We start from the raw sequence: 9,157 nt of genomic DNA, 5'->3' as shown, positions 1-9,157 counted from the left end.
TCCTCATGTACCCATTATAAGGCTGCTCAGACTGGACCACCTTTCATTAAGCTCCCTCATCTGGGGTTCTACTTCACTCAGGATGCCTAGGATCAATGGAGGATCATAGGAAGATGAGTAGTGAAGCAGAACATATGACCTGCCCAACTCCCATCCCCAGTGCAAATTCAACTACAGACTTCCCTGGACCCTATTCTTCTCTATACTTCCATTTTTACTATCCCTCTGGAACTCTCTTATGACTTATAGACTCCTTCACCCTAAATGCCTTTCTCTAATCAATATATCTCAGCTACCACCTCTCCTCTTTTACACTTCTCTCTTTTCTTTTTATATTCTTGTTGTTGCCATTTCTAGGCCATTCTTCTCCCCTTCTCTCTTGCAAGTTTAGTGCCAGGCTCATAACTGTCTTCTCCATCCAAAATCCTTCCCACTTTGGAACTCTCTGACCTTCCAGGGTTACTCAACTCCTATGACTTCTGTTTCCAATAAACCTTAACCATGAACATATTTAAGGCTCACTTCTCCTCCTACTCCTACCTCCCATCTCCTGACCAATTGAGATACTACACATGCTAGTTATGACTCTGCCAATGCTTTGATTCTTAACCTCATTTATCCATGGTGTCACCATCACTTTCTTAATTTCAAAAATCCACACCCCAAACCTGAGGACATTTATCCATTCATCTTTGAAGCTCCTGCCCTAGAACCCAACCTCCTTGATTAGTCACTGAGGGTAAACTAAGTTCACTTAGTCCACTCTCTCTAGGGCTGGTCTTAGACATCAAATAACACTTTACTTTCACATTCCATCGGGTCAACCAGCCAGCTAACCAGCTAACAGCTATCACCTCCCTGCCACCTGCCAGCTACTCTCTTGACAATCTTCTCCTCCGTTTTATCTCTTGTTTTGGTCATAGTAATCAAGTTAAGAGTAATATGACTTTCCAGACCAAAAAGACCAAAATTTACTTTATTGGCCAACACTCCCCTATTGAGTTGTCTTCCAAGAGAATATTTTTTTATATTTGTATCTTTATCCATTGACACAATGCATCACACAGAGTAAGTAATTAATAAATACTTTTTTTCATTCACTCATTCATTCACTCATTGATTCATTCATTCAATCTTCCTGTATCATCACTACAGAGAAAAAGTCCCCTGTCCAACAATAATCTTGACCCTAACACCTCTGGGTTTTTTGTCATATCCCTTCTTATATATACCTGATAGGTAAAACAGGCATTGATTTTGCAGTTAATATCTGCCACTGCTTCTTCTAGAAAAGAACAATTTAATTTTTTCCACTTTTAAGAATAATCATCTTCATTAGAAGGGTTTCTCCTGTCAGTGGGAGCGTAGGTCCACAGAAATAGCCTCATTCTATTCCCACCCACAAGAATGTGGAGAAGAGTTAACTAGTCTGAATGAGTCACTAACAATGCTCCAATCATTGTGTGGTACAAGACACTCTCAGCATGCTAGGTCTGCTGATAACTTAGGAAGAGGCATTTCCTTTTCCATCCCACTCCTCCCCCTAACTCTCTGATGACGTGGTGGTCACACACTATAAACCAAGGAAGATTGGGTTCTCTTCCCAGCAGCAATCTGGCTGCTCTAGCTGATGAGAGTTGGGTTACAGCTGGGGTGGTGTTCCCATGACTCATGCAGCTATTTCCCGACAGGTTGTCTCAGTAGAACCTACAAAGGTAGCATGTTATTTTGTAGGGAGAGTGTGGGAAGCATTCTGACATTTTCTGTGTTTAAATAAGAATATTGTGCTCAAGGATGAGGAGGGCTTTCTTTCCCCTTTCCCAGCATTGTTTGTGCTTGTTCTAGCTACATTTCTTTAAGGTTCTTTTAAAAATTACATGAATGGGAGGCACATCTTATAATATAAACTCATTATTTCTTTGGCTAAACTAACTGGAATATTGACAAAGAGTGCCATGATATCTCTTGGAGCTATTTATTTACTTCTCTCACAAACTTGGTTCATAAAAAAAACCTAGTATTCCACATATCCCCTTTTTTGCATCAATAAATTAAATGTGTTACAGAAACTAAGAGTTGGAATGGATCAGAGAGACCATCCAATCCAAACTATATATGAACCACAATTCCTTCCTGAACACACTAGTCCTTATCCAGACTCTGCTTGCAAATTTCCAGTGAGGGGAACTTTGGAACAAGTCTAATTGTTAAGAAGTTGTTGTATACATTAAGCCAAAGTTTACTGTACTGTACAATTTCTAACCATTTTTCCTGTTTCTTTTTTTATCTGGGGCCAACAAGAAAAAAATCAAATGTTTTTTCTAAATGACAGCCTTCCAAATACTCTAAGACTTCTTGTTTCTACTGTCTCTTCTCCAGATTAAACAGCTCCAGTTATTTTGACTAATTTTCATTTGGCATGTCATCTTAATATTCTGGTTGCATTCCAGTGGATGGGTTCCAGCTTAAAATATGGTGTCCATTTTGTTCATTCATTTTTCAGTCATGTCCAACTCTTTGTGACCCCTTTTGGGATTTTCTTGGCAAAGATACTGAAGTAGTTTGCCATTTCCTTCTCTTGCTCATTTTTACAATTGAGGACATTGGGACCAACAGAGTTAGTGACTTGCTCAGGTTCACATAACCTGGAATTCTATCCACTCTGCCACCTAACTTCCCTGATATGATACTGATAACTAAACACAAACACTCTCCATATGTCCTGACAAGATCAGAATATGAGAAGACTATCACATCCCTCCTTCTGTACACTGTGACTTGTTTAATGGTTCCTATGACACCATTAGGATTTTTGGCTCCTATGCCACACTGTTGACTTATTTTGAAATCTAATTTAAAACCCCAGATATTTTTCATAGGAACTTTTTATGAGTCATGTGGACTATTGCTTCAACACAATTCTTCCCATATCATAATTTTGAAGGTTGACTTTTTCCAATTAAAATATAGGGCTTGATGCTAATCTCTATCAAATGTCATCTCATTAGTCTTGAGCCATTGTTCTAGCATGACATGATCATTTTTGGATCCTAACTCTGCCATCCAAAAGGTTAACTACGCCTCTCCTAGCTGCATATATTGGACATGTTGACAAGTGAACCTTCACTGGGTTTCTACAGTTCTTTGATAAAAAATGTCAAGACAGATCGCTGATACACTGGAAAGGACTTCAATGGCAATCTAGTCCAATGTCCAACCCCTTCAAAAGATAGATGAGGAAGCTAAAGATGAGAGAAGTTTAATCGTTCCCTCAGGATCAGTTAAATATATACTAATTATATCATTGTGGGTAGAGATCATACTTGCAAATTCATTACTATAGGAAATTTCTGGATGAGGAAACTTCCCCTTCCAATATAGGTTGGCAACTGTTTTGTAATTTATATTCTTATAGAATTGCATTGGGACATTAAGAGGTAAAGTGACTTCTCCAGAGTTTCAGTCAGAATTGTCTCAAGCCAAGTCTTTCTGGACTTTATGTCTACTATACCATTCTACCTATTGCCCATAAGTCATAGAGCTTAAATGTTTTCAATTCATACCCCACAGAGAATGCACAAAGTTATTTGTGAAATGCTTTACTGAAATTTGAATATATCCAGCCTTCTAGATTCTAGTATTTTAGTAAACCTGTCAGAAAAGTAAATCAGGTTAGTCTGGTATGGTCCATTCTTGATGTGACCATTCCATTTCTAAATATTCACAAATGATATTTTTCTTCAGAAATGTTTAGAAATCTTTGATTTTATTAAATGACCATATTTTCCCCTGAAAGAATATAGTCAGTTTTTTGCCTTCTGGAATATCATATTCTAAGACGTCAGATCCTTAAATATATAAGCGACTAGATTCTCTGTAATCCTAACTGGGCCTCCATAATATTTGAATTTTTTCTTTCTGACTGCTTGCAGTATAGTTTGCAATATATTCTCCTTGAACTGGGAGCTCTTGAACTTGACTATACATTCCAGAGAGTTGTCATTGGGAATTTATTATAGGACATGATCTGTGGATTCTTTCAATTTCTATTTTACTCCCTTGTTCAAGAATATCATAGCAGTTTTCTTTGACAATTTCTTGAAATTGATGTCTAGACTTTTTTTTTAAATTGTGACTTTCAGATAGTCTAATAATTCTTAGATTGTCTCTCCTGGACCTATTTTTGAGGTCAGTTATTTTTTTCAATGAGATATTTCATATTTTCTTCTATTTTCCCCTTCTTTTGATTTTGTTTTATTGTTTCTTGATGTTTCATGAAGTTACTAGCTCCTATTTGTTCAATTCTATTTTTTAAAAGCTGATTTTCTTACATGACTTTTTTTATCCTCCTTTTCCATTTGGTCAATTGTACTTTGCACAGAACCTTTTGGATTTTCTAACCTCTTTCCAGTAGGCTAATTCTGTTTTTTTTTTTTTTTAAGAAACTCTTTTTATATTGGATTTTGTGCCACTTTTCATCCTTGACCAATTTTGCTTTTTAAGCTGTTATATTCTTTTTTTGCATCACTTTCATTTATTTCCCCCATTTTCTTCCCATTTCCCTCACCCCTCTTATTTGATTTTTGAATTCTTTTCTAATCTCTTCAATGCTTGAGACTGATTCCTATATTTCTTTGAAGTTTTGCAGGTGCTTGCTTTGATCCCATTGTTCCCTACTGCATCAGTGTCTTGCCTTTTTTTTTTTTTGGTATCCATAAAATTTTTCTATGGTTAGGTGTTTCTTTTGTTGTTTGCTCATTTTCCCAGCCTTTTTTTTTTTTGCCTTTGGCTTGAGCGTTTTGAAAACTACTCATTCTGTCTCTTCTGCTGATGGCTTGCAGGACTCAGAGCACAGTGAGCTATTTTGCCCTGGGGCTAGGTGCCTCTGCAGTGCAGGCTTCAAAGGGCTAAGAGTTATGAACTTTAGGGGGCCTCCCTGTAGGCTGGTACCAGAGATTGGGACTTTAAGAAGTGAGTGGGTGAAGGGTGTTCTGCTGTTAGTTTAGGCAGGGTCCCAGGATTTCAAAAGTGTCCTATGCCCAGGCTTGGAACCTGGTGCAGTAGGTGGGAATTGGGGGAGTAGGGTTGAGGTGATCAACCATCATTCCTGTGTGCAGTTTTTTATTTCTAGTTCTCTTTTATCCCATGAAATTTGACTCTCCCAACCTTGCAAACTGTTTTTCTCAGGAAAGCCTCCTCATTTCATCTTGTTGTTAGGTCCCTGACTTTAGTAATTTTGAGGTGCATTTAAAGGTTGATTTGGAAGGATTCTCAGAGTAATTCCAGCTTTCACTGCTAATAAGCTACCATCTTGGCTCTGTCCCCCAAGTGTCCACAAATGATACTTATAATGATGTGTACCAGAATTTTACCAGGAATAGAAACAACCTTATTGATCTATAGTTTGTAAATTCAGTCTTTTTCTCCTTTTTGAATTAGGGATAAAATTTCTCTTTCTCCAGTTTTGTGACACATCTTTTGTTTTCCTAAAAATCAGAGCAATCCAAAAGTAGAATGCATTCCTTTTGGAGGTAGTGATCTCCTCTCCCTGCCCCATAAGGTCTGGATGACAACTTTCTGAGGATAATGTGGAAAAGATTCTTATTTAAAGACTAAGCTGATTAAATGACCTTAAATTTATTTTTTTATTTGAAACATTTAAATTAGCAAGTATTTATTGTTTTCTTCCCATGTCCTTCACTGGAGTAATTTTTCAAAAGAGACAAAACCCTGGTAACAAATATGAATAATTAAGTAAAACCAATACCCATATTGATCATCTTCAAAAATGTATGTCTCATTCTGCATCTTGTATCCATCACTTCTCTATCAAGAGGTGGATGACTTCATCATGAGTCTTTTGGCATTGTGGTTACTCATTGAATTAGCCATAGTTCTGAACTGTTTTAAAGATATTTTTCTTTACAGTGTTGTTATTGTAGAAATAGTTCTGGTTCTTCTCACTTCACAGCATCAGTTAACTTCTCCCTAAGTTTATTTAACACAATTCTTTTTTAAATTAAAAAAACAATACAATACTATTTTATTACATTGATATATGATAATTCCAATGCCAAAATGAAGATCATTCTTTTTATTTCTGGTTATTTGCCACTATTAAAAAGAACCACTATACAAAAATTGGAAAATGAGGGGATGCCCTCCAATTGGGGAATAGCTGAACAAATTATGGTATTTGTTGGTTATGGAATACTATTGTACTAAAAGGAATAATGAACTGGAGGAATTCCATGGGAAATGGAACGACCTCCAGGAACTGATGCAGAGCGAAAGGAGCAGAGCCAGGAGAACCTTGTACACAGAGACTGATACACTGTGGTACAATCAGATGTAATGGACTTCTCCATTAGTGGCAATGCAATGATACTGAACAACTCAGAGGGATTTATGAGAAAGACACTATTCACATTCAGAGGAAAAACTGTGGGAGCAAAAACACAGAAGAAAAACAACTGCATGGGTTGATGGGGATATGATTGGGGATGTAGACTCCAAATGATCATCCAAGTGTAAACATCAACAACATGAAAAAAGTTTTTGCCCAAAGGCACATGTAAAACCCAGTGGAATTGTGAGTTGGTTATGAGGAGGGGGAAGGGGAAGGGAGGGAAAGAATATGATTCTTGTAACCAAGGAATAATGTTCTAAATTGACCAATTGAATAAAACTAAGGAAAAAAAGAGCCACTATACACCATTTTTAAATATATGGGTCATTTTTGTCTTTCTTTGATTTCTTTGTGGTATTGAAGGGTATGCACAGTTCAGTAACTTTGGAAGCCTAATTCCAAATTATTTTCCAGAATGGATAGATCATTCAAAGCTCCAACAAACATACACTAATATGCCTTTCCCCCTCCCCAAAGCTCATCCAATGTGTGTCTTTTCCTTTTCTGGTCATTTTTGCTAGTCCCATGAGTGTCAGGTGGAATCCTTGAGTTTATTTTCAGCTCTTAGATTCTGTGATTTTGGTGAACAAAGTTTCCACTGACAGAAATAATGAAGTCACAGGATGACAGATTTATAGTGAAAAAGAACCTAGAGATGATTTAGTCCAACTTTCTTCATTTTGTAGATGAGAAAATGAAAGCTGAGAGGAACAAAATGAATTTCCAAAGGTCATAGATATAACAGAAACTTGGACTTTTGACCAGCTACTTTAATTCCAAAACCCCATTCAAACTCCGTAGCTTACCAAAATACTCCTTTTAAAGGCTACTCTTGTTCCTAGCAGTGCAATTTCCCATTATTCCTTAAAACCAATTCTCTTCTCCAGTCTTAATGGTCTACATTTTGCCATTCGAACATGTCTTGTTCACTGCCATTTCCCTCACTAAGAACACTGTCCATCTTTCCAAATTCTATTTATCCCAAACCAAGACCCACTTTCTCCATGAAGTTTTATTAATATAATTCATGATAACTTCCTTTTTCTCAAGTTATAATAAATCCTTTCAAGGGAGAGTTTCTACTTTTCATCTTTATATTCCTAAATTCATAATAGTGACTTACACATAACAGGGATTAATGTTTATTGAACATATTTGTTGATGTAACCCATATGTCAGTTGGGTACCTGGCTTATGATATAATGGCACAATTTTGACTGAGGACTGATGGAGGTCTCTTATAAAATTGCTTTGGTTTATGTCTCTACCCAGTATCTTATTTTTCTCACAGAACTCTTTGGCTCATGGACTCATGTAGTCTCTCCCTTATGAACCTCAGAACTTGGCTATATTTGGTTCTCCCTAAAATGCTCATTAGTTTTCATATAAGCAGACTAACAAGATATCAAATATAAGACATTTTATTTCATCTGAAAAAATGTACAATAGACTCATATCTAAGGCCATCAACAGTTGGGAAAAATGTTCCCTTTCTGAGAGCATTAAGCAACCTTTTAATACGATGGGTACCACTTTCCTTGAGGATCTATACGGTCTATATGACTCATTAAAATGGTTTAAGAGGGAAGGTAATTATGGTAACATCTGGATAGCTTTCATATGTATACTTTTGTTCAGAAAGACTTGAAATCCCCACTTGTATATGTGTCTACAATAACTATGTTGTTATGAAAATAGGCATAATTCATCTTGGCACGTATATCTTTCATGTAGCAAATAGACCACTGAAGCACCGGATTTCAAAGTGCAAACATTTTCATTACATTTTTGAATCTGACTCCAAGGGACAGTGCTTGTTCCGGTCATCGGTATGGACAGCTCATATTTAAATAGAGTCATACAGTTTTTGAGGCTTCTCCATTAAAGAATCCTGGGGAAATGAATGGTCCTGATATTATCCCATTTTACAGGTGAGGAAATGGAAACTCAGAGAGGTTACATAGCTTTCTTATGGATACATAGGCTTCTAAAGTCCAATCAGAACTCAAACCCAGTTCTGACTCCAAGGCCAGTAATTCCCCTTTGCCTGAATGGTCTCCTTTGGATGCAGTTTCTGAAATCAGCAAGCATTTTCTTAAGGAAAACAGTTTTTCTGAGCTAGCTTTAAAAAATTGAGTCTGTGTATACATTTGAGAAACAAAACAAAACATAAACCCAAGGCTCTAGTTCTACATTGCTCATTCACAGTTCGGGTGTATTCACAGGGGAATTGCAGCATCTACCAATGAAGTGATGATTTTTCTCTGGACAAGAAGTTTGCAGGTAGTTTAACAGTATACAGAACACACTACAGAACTTAGGGGGGTGGGAAACCTAGAAGAAACCTAATCTAACCAGAAACACATGAATTAGGGACCAGAAGTCTAGCTAGATTTCATCTTTAAAGTTTATTTAATATTTAGGTAGACTATCTAGTCAGGAGATAGAAAGTTACAGGCTCCTAATTAAAGAATATCTTCAAAACTATGGTTAAGGATAAAGAGGTCAGGTAACTGCTTGATGGGTATGTAGCAGAGGGGACAAGGTGCATGAAATGACCTCTTAGGTCCCTTCTATGATCTTGTGATCCTGAGAGCAAAATTCCTCAAATAAGATCTTTATGTAAAGAAGTCTGTGGTCATTCCCATGCTGTGGTTTAGAAACAACTTACTTCAAAGACAAGAATAGTTCTCCTTGTGCCAAAAGAAGATAATTCCTAAAAGGTGACTGATATGAGAAATGGTCATT

This window comes from Monodelphis domestica, chromosome 2, assembly GCF_027887165.1.
Source record: "Monodelphis domestica isolate mMonDom1 chromosome 2, mMonDom1.pri, whole genome shotgun sequence".
Lineage (NCBI taxonomy): Eukaryota > Metazoa > Chordata > Mammalia > Didelphimorphia > Didelphidae > Monodelphis > Monodelphis domestica.
Note: the sequence above shows the minus strand (reverse complement) of the source record.